At 44.0% G+C, this 14,957-nt stretch overlaps 1 long non-coding RNA gene across 1 annotated transcript; it reads left to right on the forward strand.

The window, feature by feature from the left end:
* Positions 1-1,686: 1,686 nt before the first annotated feature.
* LOC123385590 lies at positions 1,687-14,648 on the forward strand. Its single transcript, XR_006598426.1, has 5 exons — positions 1,687-2,337; positions 9,154-9,303; positions 11,486-11,602; positions 14,215-14,370; positions 14,585-14,648. It is a non-coding gene; the product is annotated as an uncharacterized LOC123385590 (long non-coding RNA).
* Positions 14,649-14,957: the final 309 nt, after the last annotated feature.

Consider the following 14,957-nt stretch of genomic DNA (forward strand, 5'->3'; position numbering starts at 1 on the left):
TTTCAGAAAAAATTATATGAAACCAAAAAGAAATGCCTAGGAAAATCCCTCACTTGGGACTCTGAGAAACAAAACCATAGCATTTGGGGGGGAGGGGTCTGCATGGAAGAGGGAGAGAAGAAAGGTAACATTACATAGTCTCTTATTGATGAAGGCATGTATTGTTAAAAAAAAAAGATATTAGACATTGCTATTAAGAAGGAAATGGAACTCGAAACGAGAGAACAGCAATACATTGAAACAAGATAAATGTCCATCATTAAGGAATTCTAACTAGATTGTGGCACAGTCAATAGACTATTATGCAGCCATTAAAAATGAAGTGTATTTTGGGGCACAAGGGTGGGTTGGTGGGTTAAGTGTCCGACTTGGGCTCAGGTCATGATCTCAGGGTTAGTGAGTTAGAGCCCTGTGTGGGGCTCTCCTGACAGTTCAGAGTCTGGAGCCTGCTTGGGATTCTGTGTCTCCTTCTCTCTGCCCTACCCCTGTTCACACACTCTGTCTCTCTCTCAACAATAAAAACATTAAAAAAAATTTTTTTTAAATGAAGTGTATTTATTGGAGAAATATTCACAATATATTGTTATGTAAAGAAGCAACGTTACAAGTCAGAATGTCTGGAAGGACATAACTAAAACGTTAGCAATGGTTCTCTCTAAATGTTACGATTATTAGTCATTTTTCACTTTCTCCTTCAAACCTGTATTGTCTGAATTTTAACACTGAGCAGTTATTACCTTTTGATTAGAAAACAAACACATGGGGCGCCTGGGTGGCTCTGTCGGTTAGGCATCTGACTCTTGGTTTCGGCTCAGGACGCGATATCCTGGTTCGTGCCCTGCGCTCGGCTCCATGCAGAGCCTGCTTGGGATTCTCTCTCCCTCTCTGTCTGCCTCTCCCCTGCCATGTGCTCTCTTGCTCTCTCTCTCTCTCTCTCTCTCTCTCTCTCTCAAAATAAATAATCATTAAGAAAATTTTAATATGAGGGGCGCCTGGGTGGCGCAGTCGGTTAAGCGTCCGACTTCAGCGAGGTCACGATCTCGCGGTCTGGGAGTTCGAGCCCCGCGTCAGGCTCTGGGCTGATGGCTCAGAGCCTGGAGCCTGTTTCCGATTCTGTGTCTCCCTCTCTCTCTGCCCCTCCCCCGTTCATGCTCTGTCTCTCTCTGTCCCCCCAAAAAATAAATAAACGTTGAAAAAAAAATTTAAAAAAAAAAAAAAAGAAAATTTTAATATGAGAAAAAACAAACACATGATTAAATAAAGTTTTAGTTTTTTTCAACTGTAGTTCTTATGAAACCGAAGTGATGTTTGTGACATTGGAAATCCCTGTCAAGTGGAAAGAAGACGAATATGGAGGCAGGTTGACCTGAGAGCTGCACAGGGTGCCATTTTTTTTACTCCCTGTGCCATTTGGCTCAAGATACTTCAAGACCTGTCTGGATGCAATAACTTTGCCTGTAAAATGAAGATAGTAATAGTGCCTGCCTAACAGGGTTGTTGGGAGCACTGGCTATAATGTCTGTAAAAGGCTTTGCACCGTGTGCGCCTGGCTCCTGAGAGGTGGTCTGTGAGCGGAAGCTTTCATGGAGGAGAAAGAGCACAGGCTTTAGAAAACACCTGTCTTAGCGGATTCCCCCCTCTGCTGCCGTGGTAGCCGTTAGAGCCGCCTATAAATATTCCCTCTCTACCCCTCAGACGGTGAGATTGTACTTCCTCACCTATTTGACGTTAGGAGTGGCCACGTGACAGGCCCTCGCCAACACAACGAACCGAAGGAACATGTGTTACCAGTTAGCATTTTGCCACGTTCTCTTTATCCATCTGCGCGACGACCGGCCATTTCCAGGCAGTGGCTGCTCTCTCTGCCCAAATCCAGCTTGAGGAGAAGCAGAAACCAGTGCCTCTCCAAAACACGTAGCCCGAGTGAGGAGTAAACCTTTGTTGTTGGAAGCAACTACGGCTTGGGGGCTGTTTGTCACAAAGCCCAACGTAACTCATGCTGACTGACACTTCCTCGTTCTGTGACCTTGGCAAAGCTACTTAACCTCTCCAAGTTTCCACTTCCTCCCCGGTGAAATGTAGATGTTGATATTCCCATTCCATAGGTGGGTGGAAAAAACCAATTAATGTCTAAAGTGCTCAGCCCTGTACCTGGCGCCTGGTGGGCACCTGTGAAGCAATAGGGATTATTATGATCTCACCATAGGGGCTCTTCCCCATCTGTCAAATGGGAACGGGCGTCTAGACTGAGGGGATCCAGTGATGCTTGCCACCTGTCTTTCTACCATAGCAGCCATATAAAGATACTTACACATGAATAAGAAATGGTCAACGTAGGTAAGAAAAGTCACTCAAATATTATCGATCATCTCCTTTTCGTCCTCGAAGAAAGGCCTCACGACTAGTAGAGTTAGCAGTCACATAGCCAGTAGGTCACATCTCTACCACGACAGCCAAGGTGGGGTGAGGGGGTTGGAACACAGGAAGGTCCTAGTGATCCTCAGAGTCACGGATAGAGTCATTCATGTGAGTGTGATTGAGAGAGTTGGCCAGAAGGACACTGACCACCAATTTCTTCTAGTACAAAACCATCTTCTGTCATCTCAGAGTCTTAACAAACACAGTGGTCTATAACATAAGAGAGAGAAAGAGGTGTGTTTCTGGGTTGTTCCGATGTTCTGTGTGCTTCACTGTGTAGACTGTGGAGTGAAGAGATCACGTGGCCATAAAAAAATGTGATTTTCAGGGCATAGAAAGGCTTTGTTTCTGTTGCTACATGATCAGGAAGTCTCGCGGTTCTGACAGAAAATGAACAGTCCTCTGAGGATGTTTGGGCACGAGGCCAGACACCTCAAAGAATCCAGAAGGAGTGGGAAAAGCGGCTCTTCTCCCCAGTGGGGCTCGGCAGGGGGTATCACAGCACCTTCCCAATTTGAGAAGGGAGGCGAACCCGACAAAATTCTCAGGCGACACACAATGGAGCCTCTATTACCTGGATTTCAGTTACGCAAGGCTAATGGTAAATGAGGCACTCAGAAAACCTCTTCACGAGCTCGAAGAAAGAGTCGCACGCAACAATAAGAGTAATGAGCAATGAATAGTCATATCTTTACATTCTCAGGGTACTTTACAGTTAACCAAGAGTTTTCCCATGCATTTAGTCCTTTCATCCTTACGGTGAAAGGATCAGCCAAGCTACAGAGAGATGTTGCTCCTACTGTGCCTCTACTTGACTGACTGAAAAGCATAGTCGTTCAAGACTAAGTATTCCGCCAATACGGAAGGCAGAAGCAGAAGTGGAGGATAGGCAGAAAGTTGGCTCTGGGACTTGACAGCCCGTCTGAAATAAATATCATCAAGCAGTCGTCCCACAAGTTAACCATAATACAGGCAAGCGATTTCTATTTCCATCACAGCCAACAAGAAGCCACCTCTCCGTTTCCAAAACCACTCCACCGAGCCACTCATTAATGACCACATCCTCGGATGGCTTCCTACCTCCTGCTTCTGCACATGCCCTCCCATCTTCTGTGCTGATGCCCGACTAAGCATCACTTTCACGTCACTTGCTCACGTAAAAATCTCTGGTGCCTACATACAAGTTCCTAGGCCCGTGGTCCAGGTCCCCTGTGGGCTCGCTGGTCTACCAACTCTTAGTCAGACGTCCATTCCCAAGTTGTTTCCACCCTGGCTGGAAGGCCCCTCCTTCCCCTTGCCACAAATCAAAATTCTACATACAAGGCCAAGAGATGTCATACCCTCCATGAAGATGTCACGACACCTCCAGCTGACAAAAGCTTTGCCACATCCCCGAATTACAGTAGGTTTTCTACCTTTTAGAACAATCATCTTCAAAGCAGATACACCTATTCCTCTAGGGTTTACTAAGGCTTTCCAGAAGGGTACACTGTCAAGGATATTTGGAGGGAAAGCAACATGCAGATCTTCAAATTCAATACTTGCCTTTTATCGCACACCCCTTGCCCCCCTTTCCCGACAGCTCTCCCCTCAGTTTGCAAAAGAAAGGTGTCCCCCTCTCTCGTATTCCCAAGCCTACTGGAGTGCGTTGCTCTGGGGTTTAAAAAACCCTCCCAGGCGCCAAGTCAAGGAACAACGGAAAATATTGGTGTAGGTGGTGGGGAGGTGAATGGCTGTGAGGACTACTGTGTATTAGTTTGCTAAGGCTGCAGTAACTAAGTACCATGAACAAATAGCTTCAAAAAAGAGGTTTATTGCTTCACAGTTCTAGAGGCTAGAACTCCAAGGTCAAAGTAGGGACAGAGTTGGTTCCTTCTCAGAGCTAAGAGGAAAGGATCTGTTCCGGGCTCCTTGGCTGGTAGATGGCCATCTCCTCCCTGTGTCTTCACATCCTCTTCTCTCTGTGCATGTCTGTCTGTGTGTCCAAATTTTCCCTTTTTATGAAGACGCCAGTCATAGTGGCCTAGAGCCCACCCTAATGGCCTCATCTTAACTAATTATATCTGCAACATCTTCAAATAAAATCATATTTTGAGGCATTGGGAGGTGGGACTTCAACATATAAATTTGGGAGGGACACAGCTGGACCCATCACAGACTGGGTATTACAAACCCTTTGCAAGCCAGGTGGTTTTCAATACCCTGCTTTCAACAAAATGGAAGGAGAAAATAGTGAAATTGTCAGCTGACAGATCAGTGAAACTAATATTTGATAATGGGTTACCCTTTGATTTGGGACAAGTAAGTCAGAAGGCATTCCAAACATTTAAGGATGTTTTTCTAAAAACAAAATTCTTTCAATTCCCATTCCCTTATTTATAAGAACAAGGGTTTTTCATCTCTAAAAAATGAAAACTAGACATAGAATGAATGGTAAACACAGTCATTCTAGCAATAAAGTAAGACGTATCCATAACATCTATAATGTTTAAAAAAGGACGGTATCGTCTATCTTATTAAGAAATGCAAATTTCCAATAAAACTTTACTTTCAATGTTAACATTTATCAAAATTTTCTACTCATTTAGGCTGTTTTGATCGATTGTGTAATACTAATAATTATAATGGTAACTCAATCCAGAAAATACTTACAGCCTATGGTCACCGGAATTTAGAAGTGTATAAATTTCAATTTTTATGCAAATGTTTGATAGATAACAATATGATGGAGACTCAGTGAAAGATGTACAATCATAAATATATTAGCATAAAATTCTGAAGGGGAAGTAAAATGTAAATAAAATTTCAAAGAGAAAACAGCACAATATGCAATTTTTGCTTGCTAAAGATGAGCTTGTTTGTGTATTTCTTAAATGGATGATGGCAAGTAAACTGTAATGAGATGGGGATTCCATGGGGATGCATTTAAAACAGTGACGTAACAGTGTCATTTAAAAATGTCAATATTTATGATATTCCAGAAATGATACTCTTTGCAACAATTTAAATTTAAAATAAAATTATGAATATCAATTAAAAAAAATTTTAAGTGTTTATTTTTGAGAGAGAGAGAGAGAGAGAGGGCAGGGGGAGGGACGGAGAGAGAGGCGACACAGAATCTGAAGCAGACTCGAGGCTCTGAGCTGTCAGCACAGAGCCAGACGCGGGACTCGAACTCACCGACCGTGAGATCATGACCTAAGTCGAAGTCGGACACTTAACCAACTGAGCCACCAGGCACCCCATAAATATCAATTTTTAAGTGTGCAAAGAAAAGCATAGTTTTCTAAACTATTTTAGGGTCTTTGAGCAAAGCCCTTAAAGATTGATTCCATATACAGCACCAAATGTTGAATTGTCTTGTAGGTGTCTGAGTGTCTTAGGGAACATACAGAATATGGTTTTTGATAGCTCGTTGTCAATCCAAGGAGACTAACTGAATTTAGGTCTTGACCTGGGGTTGTCATAATTTCTGCCCACAGACGGAATGGTGGAATGGGATACATGCGGCAATCTTCGATCCCTTTCTGAAAGACAGCATGGCGGCATGAAAAGCGCGTGGTCTTAAACCACAATGAGATACCACACATCACATCCATTAGGATGCCTATTATCAGGAAAAGAAGAAGGAAGGAAAAAGAGAAGAGGAGGAAGGGGGCAGGAGAAAAGAAAGAAAGTGTTGGTGAGGATGTGGAACCTTTGAGCACTGCTGGTGGGAGTGTAAATTGGTGCAGACACTGGAAAACAGTGATCCAACAATTCCACTTCTGGGTATATACGCAAAAGAACTGAGAGCAGGGATTCAAGCAGATATTTGTACACCAGTGTTCATAGCATTATTCACAAGAGCCAAAGGGGAGAAGCAAGCCATACGCCCATCAACAGAAGAACAGACAAAACATGGTACATACACAAAATGGACTGTTATTCAGTCTTTAAAAAGAAGGAAATTCTGACACCTGCTGCAACATGGATGAACCTCGAGGCCATTATGCTAAGTGAAATAAGTCGGGCACAAAAGGTACCCAGAGCTGTCCAATCCATAGAGACAGAAAGTAGAAGGATGGTTTCCAGGGGCTGGAGGGAGAGAGGGATGGGGAGTTTGGGTTTAATATCAATGTTATTGTTATGTTATCGTTTAATGGGTACAGAGATTCAGTTCTGCAAGATCAAAGAAGCTCTTAGAGATGGACGGTGGTGATGGCTGATCAACAGTGTGAATGTACTTGTTGCTGAGCTGTTCACTTAAAGATAGCGAAAATGATGAGTTGTGCGGTGTGCGTCTTTTACCAGTTTTTTTTTTAAGTACCTGGTCTTTGGACTCAGACCTAAGTTCAAATCCAACATCTGGTAGGTATGTGACCTTCAACAGGTTGCTCTCTCAGTCTCCGAGACGAAATAAGAATGCTTAAGTTGCGGGCGCCTGGGTGGCTCAGTCAGTTGGGCATCCAACTTCGGCTCAGGTCATGATCTCACGGTTCGAGGATTTGAGCCCCGCGTCGGACTCTGTGCTGATGGCTCAGAGCCTGGAGCCTGCTTTGGATTCTGTGTCTCCCTCTCTTGCTGCCCCTCCTCTGCTCACTTCTCTCTCTCTGTCTCTCAAAAATAAATAAACATTAAAAAAAAGAAGAAGAACGCTTAGCTTGGAGGGTGTTGAGAGAATTAAAACATTAAAACATGAAGGGATCTATAGAGGGTGCTGGGGATGTGCCACCCAGGTACGCTTTTGGGGACTGCAGTGTCATGGCCCCAGTGGCTGGGGTGTTGGCAGCCAGTGGCCCAGAGCGGCAAACCTCTCAGGTGTCAGCCCTGAAGGGGGCTGCCTTGCCCGGATTTGAAACCCCTGTCAGGAGACATCAATTGGTTGAGGCCAGCTTACAAGGTCCAGCCCTTTGCCGCAATCTGGGAAAACTCTGGAGGGTCATTCCAACCTTAGAGCCTCCGGCGGGTCAGCTGAGATCTTTGTGATCTCCCCTGTCCTGCTTCTCTCACATGCTCACAACCAGGAGAGAACTGCTCCTGTGGGTGGATCTGCAGCTCAGAGTCCCTTTCCAGAGAACTCTCCCCAGCTCCTGATTTCCGGAGAGCTTCCCATTGTCCTCAGAATGAAATCTGAAAAGCTGATCTTTTCCCTTCAAGGCCCTACATGGTTCACACCGGCCTGTCTCTCTTGCTGTTCTCTCTGCCTGGGGGCATTCCTCCTCTGGTAGTTGCGTACCTCGTGGGTCCCGTCTCCGTCCTTCTGGAGAGGCCTGCCCTAAAATGTCCCCTACAGGGGCCCCTGGCCGGCTCAGTGGTAGGCACGTGACTCTTGAGCTTGGGCTTACGAGTTTGTGACCCACATTCAGTGTAGAGACTATCTAGAAATACAATTTTAAAGAGGAGCCTGGGTGGTTCAGTTGGTTAAGCGTCTGACTGCAGCTCAGGTCATGATCTCACGGGTCGTGAGTTCCAGCCCCGCGTCGGGCTCTCTGCTGTCAGCACAGAGCCTGCTTGAGATCCTCTGTCTCCTCTCTCTCTCTCTGCCCCTCCCCCACTCATGCTCTCTTGCTCTCTCCCTCTCTCTCTCAAAAATAAATAAACCTTTTTTTTAATATTAAAAAATAAAATAAAATGTCCCCCCCCACACACACACACCAGAATCCTGCTTTGTGTCTTTACCCTGCTCTACTGTTCCTCATAACACTTACCATCACCCGAAATGATACTATATACTCACTTGCTTGTAACCACAAGAATGTGGTTCCCCAAAGGCAGAGACTTCCTCTTCCCGGTGACCTGTGATATTCCCAGCATCTAGAAAGCCTGGCACATAAGGCACTCAAGAAACATTTGTGGAAAGAAGTCATGAATTAGAGATAATGTACCCTGAGCATGTAACTCAATGCATGGCACAAGTCAGGGGCTCAACAGATGGTAGCTATTATTTTTTTTATCATGTTTCATACCTGTCCAGTTCAGGTGGTGAACGTCATATGCCTTTTTATAGCGCGAGGCTCCAAATCCCTCCAGAAAGAAATACTTTCCAACTGGACTTGATTCGTTCTAAAGCCAGCGGTGAGGGAGAACTGAGATGATTTTCGTCCAAGCTGGCCAGCTGGCTCTGCTTCATTTGAATGGCCAAGATTCTATCGCATCACGATAGGTCTCTATTAAAATTAATTATGATCAGACTCCATCCATCGCTTCCCCGGGAGAGAAGACAGAGGCTTCCGGCAAAAAGTCGTCCTGGCCACTCTCAGAGACAGAGGGCTTCTCGGAGGCCCTACGTGACATTTCTTCACTGTAATCACCAAATACGGCTAATATTATTCAATAATCTTCTAGAAACTACAAAAAGGGAGGTAATAGATGTGAACTCTGCCCCCAAATCATTTAAAATCCAAACTTGTCAGAGCAGAAGAGAGAAGAGAGTTCCCATTATTTTTCTCCTGTTCCCTCCACCCCCAGCAAATTCCCCTTTCTCCTGAGCTCTGTTCCCTCCAGGTCTGACAGGAGCGTACAGCCTGGCATTCCTATCTGTTTGACATCCCACGTTCTTGGCTGCAAAGTGACAGTGCATTTTATGAATTATATGGCACACAGTATTTCCTGCTTTGCCATATTCGGGGAGCGGCGAATACAAATGTGCGATTTAAATGCTGTTCCCTACTCTACAGTCACCATGAAACCAGCCTTTAGAATGCGGTGTGGAACTTGCTGATAATTCTTAGCTCTCCTCCTCTTCTTTTGCAGATGCAAGAAAACCTAAGAGAGGGAAGCCCTGTCCTCACCACGAGGAGCACACACTAAGGAAGGGGCAGGTGGCAACAGCCAGGAGGCAGGTACCGTGCTTCGGAAATTCACCTGCATTTTGTAATTTCATCCACACCACAGCACTTTGAGGTAGGTATTATTATCGTCAATTTACAGATGAGGTAAGAGGTTAGAAAGATTAAGTAATACACGTTGGGTCACCCAGGTGGCAAGTAATAAATTGAGATCTGAATTAAGCTTTCTTTGATCCCAAAGACTCTTCTAAGACTTTGCTATGTTGCCATGCACTCCTAGGCTAATTCCTTACTTCATTGGGCCCAAACGTGGGTTTCCTCCTTTAGAGTGCCCACTCTAGAGGTGCCTCGGTGGCTCAGTCAGTTAAGCGTTGGACTCTTGGTTTTGGCTCAGGTCATGATCTCATAGTTCATGGGTTCAAGCCCTGCATCAGCACAGAGCCTGCTTGGGATCCTCTCTCTCTCCTTCTCTCTGCCCCACCCCTCCTCTCTCTCCCTGTCTCTCTCTCAAAATAAATAAATGAATAAACTATTAAAAAAAAAACCTCCCACTCTACACTGGATCCTATTTGAAAAACCAACAAACCCATAAAAAAAAAGTTGCACTACCATATTAAAAATATTGGAAAGCCATGATAATTAAAACAGAATGGCAATTGGGGCGCCTGGGTGGCTTGGTCGGTTAAGCGTCCGACTTCAGGACTTTGGATCAGGTCATGATCTCACGGTCTGTGAGTTCGAGCCCCGCGTCGGGCTCTGTGCTGACCGCTCAGAGCCCGCAGCCTGTTTCAGATTCTGTGTCTCCCTCTGTCTCTGCCCCTCCCCTGTTCATGCTCTGTCTCTCTCTGTCTCAAAAATAAATAAAGGTTGAAAAAAAAATTTTTGTTAAATAAATAAATAAATAACAGAATGGTAAGCAGTATAACAGTAGAGTTCAGAAATAAACTCAGGTATATGATAAAGGGAGCATTTCAAATCATTTCAAAAGGAAGCAAAAATGAATTATTCTAAAATGGTCCTGGGAAATTGGTTAGTAAAACAATCATTAGGTGCCCAAAAAGCATCGGTAATAACCAATGTACCTGGTACAATTAGATGAGATGACGTGTGCCGTCCAGCCCTCTCGGGGTCTGCTGAGAAAAGAGATTCAGAATACCTTTTTGAGTTCTGGGCTTTATAAATCTCTGGTCTATATAGCACTCCGTTCTTAGTTCCTCACACAATCTCCAACGATACTTTGAATTTACAAAGTGTTTTCACTACCCTGTTAGTACAGAACAGGTGTTATTATTCCCACTGTCTATATAAGGACACTGAGGCTCAGAGAGGCCAAGTTCACAGCGGGCACGGCGTGTAAAACTTCAGCACCCGGCTTCCTGATTCCCGCGTCGCAGGCGGACTATCCCCCTCTATACAAGTCTCTCCCCACCCTGCCCTCATTTTCACACGCACACGATTTAAACAGTGGAAAACAAATATCCCCACATCAACGTTCACACGAGAACTATGTTAATTTCTCAGTATTCCTGTTCAGTCTTTGTCCAGAGCACACATATTTTTACCTAATTGCAATCCTAGTTTAATCATAATTTAGTGGCCCCTCTTTCCCCTTAACATCGTACCCGAAGTCCCCAGTGCTGTTTACGGTTTTGTAGCAAATGATGTTCACCTTCACTGTCTCTTACATGCTCCTCTCCTTTAAAGTCGTCCACGTAAATCTCCATCTCTAATCCAATTGCTCTTAAATGAATTTCTTTCACATGAGCGAGTGCGGGCCATTGTGTTCCTCTTTTCAGGCATCCATTTGTCTCCTTTCCCTCAATGAGGACTCCTGTTTCTTTTCCCAAGCTATGGGTAACTTCACATAGTGTGCTTGGAAGCCTCCGCTTTCAGAATCTCTCTCCTGTGGGTGTACATCCCAGAGCTCTTGCCCGGGTGGGGCCGGGGGGGGGGGGGGGGAAGCAGCAGAAGGGGGCGTCTGTTGCCTGCTGGGAGTTTATGACCGCTGCATTCCTGTTAAGGATTCACTCCCCACTCCTTTTTTAACCTGTGGCTTCTCAATTTAGCTTGCTTAGGACAGTCATCACTAAAAGTATGATTCACCCCCATGGTTTCCTCCCTGGCCAGGGAGAAATTTCAAACTGAACATTTTCATCACCGTTATGTGTACAGTATGATTCATGGAGAACAGACTCTGCTTAGAGTATTAAATAAGTCATTGTTTTCAATCATCTCCACCGTGTGTTAAAAAAGAGAGACAGTTTGCATATGTAATGTTCTATTTCCCTCCATTTCAGCAGATAAAAATGGCCTCATGGAAACATACCCTGACTTGACTGGTCTCTGTTTGGAAACAAGCAGATATAGGCAGGACATGGAAATACAAGAAGAGACATGGAAAAGATACATTTTTGGTCAGTGTCTGTCCTAAGTGCTCCATAAGGTCAAGTTCAATCTACTTTAAATAAAAGTGTTACGAGACCTTAAGAAGGCAGTGCCCTTGTTGGGATGAGTACCGAGTGTTGTATGTAAGCCAATTTGACAATAAATTATATTAAAAAAAAAAGAAGAAGAAGAAGAAGGCAGCGCCCAAGAAGGTTGTCGATAAACACCTACCGGGGGCACCTGGGTGGCTCTGTTGATTAAGCATCTGATTCTCGGTTTCAGCTCAGGTTTGATCTCACAGTTCATGAGTTCGAGCCCCAAGGTGGGCTCCATGCTGACAGTGCAAAGCCTGCTTGGGATTCTCTCTCTCCCTCTCTCTCTGCCCCACCCCTGGTTGTGCTCTCAGTCTGTCTCTCTCCCTCTCTCTCTCTCTCTCCCCCCCCCTCTTAAAATAAACAAACTTTTTTTAAAAACTTAAAAATAAAAAAAGGAAATAAACACCTTCTGAATGTCTACACACAACTCTATTGGCTCTCGGAAGGAAGTTCACTGTCCCCGCTCTCAAGAAATTGATTCCCTACACTGAGTTGTCTGGCTGACAAACACACTGGGAAACTGCCAAAAGAGGGTGATATAATAAGAGGGCTGTAAAGTTTTTGCAAAAGGCTGGTTTTGATCAGGCTTCTAACCGTGAAGTGCTTTTACTTAATTAAAATGGAGATAATAAAGCTACAGAATAATAGCAACGGCAATAATAATAACAGAGAGATGCTATTATAACTCGGTTTTGCTTTCAGAAGATGTTTTGCTTGCAAAACATTTGTGCAAGAGGAAGAATAAGAATGAGTTTGTTTCTAAGAACAAATGCAACTATTTTCTCTGCTGGCCATTAAGGAAACTTTCCTTCGGAAGGAAAAGTCCTAATTCCATTTTGGGAGGAAATTAGGGGAATTTATGATTTAGTACGTCCCAGATTGATTGTTAACTTTTCATGACCGGGCTAAGATGGGCTCGGAATGGCCAAACACGTTTGGATGTTACGTTTCAGTGAGGCCCGGACATTGCCAACAGTTGATAGTTACGGTAGCTGTGATTCAGTTGGGGGAACAGCAGCCTCGACCTGAGAAAAATGTAGTGCTATAGTAACAAGTCAAATTGTTGGCATTGTCAGTAGCTGTGATTTCACTTTATTGATTGTCTCCCGTGAAACATGAGGCTCTTTATTTGAATCATTTGTATAGGTGTCATATTGGGTTAATTGCAAAGCAATTGGATTTAATAATAATATAACGGTGTATCCATGTACATCGATTGCTAGAATTGTGAGATGTGAATTGCACTTGATCGTGAGGTTGTGCTTCCAGTGCTATGATGAGCAAGTCCCAGGCTAATCGTGTAAATGTAAGCTGCCCAGGGTGAGCTGTAACATATATGCCAGTCGAGCTTGTAATTGCAAATACTTTACAGGGCTGGAACATGATTGGATGCCCTTGAACTTGAATTGTTTTAAAAAGCACAGCTTTATGTTGAGTTAACAGCGAGCCGTTAAGATCAGTACCAATGTAAACACAGAGAATGAAGGCTTTCTGTTGGCCATGATTTCCTGCAGCTTTTCATAGTTGCTGAAATTATTTTGCTCTTAGCTAAGCTGTTTTGTCTTTGTTGGTCCTTTCAGTAAGGAATGCAAGAAAGCTGGTTCTCAAAGTGAACAGAAATTCCCAAAAAAAGCAAGGACACATACAAAATAAAGCAACAACCAAGTCCATTATTTCACAACAACTAAGGAAACAACACAGTCATATATTTGCATAATTATTTTCACATTTAAAACTCGTGGATATTTTTCAGTTCTCCAGTTGAAGAATGTTCCTTTCCAAGAGGGAGGAAGCAGGGGAAAAAATAGACTTTCTGGGAAATTTTCACATCCATATGATGAAGAAAAACTAGAGAAAAAATTCAAGTCAAATCTGAGTAAGAAAATTTCAGAGGTGTCAGAGAAAGAAGAAAAAGGAGGATGAGGAGGTGTTATCAAATGAGAAGGTTAACTCAGTACATACAGTCTGGCATGCTATAGACACTCAATAAACATCTCTGAATCGATAACTCCATTAACCAAGCTTAAAAAAAGTTGTGAAGTTGGTAATGCATCAAAACGTATTGCCCGGATTGCAGTCTATCATGCAGCTAAAAAGGAATAACAAACGTTCTTTATTAGGCCTTTATGAGGCCATTCTTTATTAGGCTACGTGAATTTACCTTAACATGTCTTCATGTTAGATTTACGTCGTCCACCATTTTCCCCAGCATCATTGCCAGAACATCTTCTTAGTATCATTTGACTCCCTGGTCAAATTGGAGAGGTCACTGGGAGAATCACTGACTTCTAGAATTCAACCAAACCCCGCAGGTAAAATCATCCACCTACCCGCAAATTCTTCCCGTTTCCCGACCATCTGGAGAAGCGGACTGTCTCGCCAATTCGAAGACAACTTTGGAGGGTACTAAATCCAAAACAAAACTAGATACATTGAATGAGCGTATTTATCTATTAACACATTAGCTATGTTTATTAGTCCCCTACAGGGTGATCTCTTTATGAACACAGAGCCATGCTACAAGCTGGTTTTTAACTGTCTTCCAGAAACGTCCGAATGAACGCGCTAAAGACTGAGCTGCAGGTGCTGTCTACACACTAATGAGTTCCATGACCACGTGCTCCGAGTAATGCGTCTATGACCACGTGCTCGGAGCTGCTCTGGGGCGCAGATGACAGCTGAATCAACTGAAAGGAACTGCGGTAAAAGGGGACAAGAAAGGAAGCTACCTTTATCTTGCACGGATCTTTATTCTAATTGAGTGTGGATGTAGTGATAATCTTGCAGACTTAGAAGGAATGCAGGAACCTAGGAAATTGTAAATGGGAGGCCTAAGTGAGATGAGACACTACCAAGGGGAAAACTTTATTTATTTATTTATTTTGTTTAACGTTTATTTTTATTTTTGAGAGACAGCACGAGCCAAGGAGGTCCAGAGAGACAAGGGGACAGAGGATCTGGCGGGCTTCAGGCTGACAGCAGAGACCCTGATGCGGGGCTCCAATTCATGAACTGTGAGAGCGTGACCTGAGCCGAAGTCGGATGCTCAACCGACCGAGCCACCCAGGCGCCCCCAAAACTTCATATTTCTGACAAAAGGTGAGTGCACGGCATTTCCCAGTGTGATGAGGTAACAGGAAGCAGAACCTCCGCTGTGCCTACAGTCCTGTCTCCTGGGCCTTTTGATTTCACCACATAGATGCCAGACACTGGATTTTCTTAATTACGACAAGACTCCTATTAAGTAAAAAGAAAAGAGGCTTGAGTAAGAATCAGCCAAAGAAGGAAA

The sequence above is a fragment of the Felis catus genome, chromosome B2 (assembly GCF_018350175.1).
Source record: "Felis catus isolate Fca126 chromosome B2, F.catus_Fca126_mat1.0, whole genome shotgun sequence".
Classification (NCBI taxonomy): Eukaryota; Metazoa; Chordata; class Mammalia; order Carnivora; family Felidae; genus Felis; species Felis catus.